The sequence below is a fragment of the Myotis davidii genome, unplaced genomic scaffold, assembly GCF_000327345.1.
Source record: "Myotis davidii unplaced genomic scaffold, ASM32734v1 scaffold142, whole genome shotgun sequence".
In the NCBI taxonomy this organism is placed as follows: Eukaryota; Metazoa; Chordata; class Mammalia; order Chiroptera; family Vespertilionidae; genus Myotis; species Myotis davidii.
In genome coordinates, this window is record NW_006294400.1 from 1,021,233 (window position 1) to 1,021,782 (window position 550).

Here is a 550-nt window from a genome sequence, read left to right on the forward strand (position 1 = left end):
CCCTTTTTTTCTTCTGCTTCTTAAAAAATACCTTTCAGTATTTCATATAATACTGGTTTTGTGGTGATGAACTCCTTTAGCTTTTTCTTATCTGTGAAGCTCTTTATCTGACCGTCAATTCTGAATGATAGCTTTGCGTGATAAAGTAATCTTGGTTGCAGGTTCTTGGCATTCATCACTTTGAATATTTCTTGCCACTCCCTTCTGGCCTATATAGTTTCTGTTGAGAAATCTGCTGACAGTCGTATGGGTATTCCCTTGTAGGTAACTGACTGTTTTTCTGTTGCTGCTTTTAAGATTCTCTCTTTGTCTTTTGCTCTTGGCATTTTAATTATGATGTGTCTTGGTGTGATCCTCTTTGGATTCCTTTTGTTTGGTGTTCTCTGTGGTTCCAGGACTTGTAAGTCTATTTCTTTCACCAGGTAGGGGAAGTTTTCTGTCATTATTTCTTCAAATAGGTTTTCTTTTTTTTTGCCTACAGCACCTGTTATTCCCAGGCGGTCTTCCATCCAAGTATTAACCAGGCCCAACCCAAATAGGTTTTCAATAT

At 37.8% G+C, this 550-nt stretch overlaps 1 protein-coding gene across 1 annotated transcript in view; it reads right to left on the reverse strand.

The window, feature by feature from the left end:
* ODF2 (outer dense fiber of sperm tails 2) overlaps window positions 1–550 on the reverse strand; it is a 34,268-nt gene that overhangs the window by 17,324 nt on the left and 16,394 nt on the right. The window lies entirely within an intron of this gene.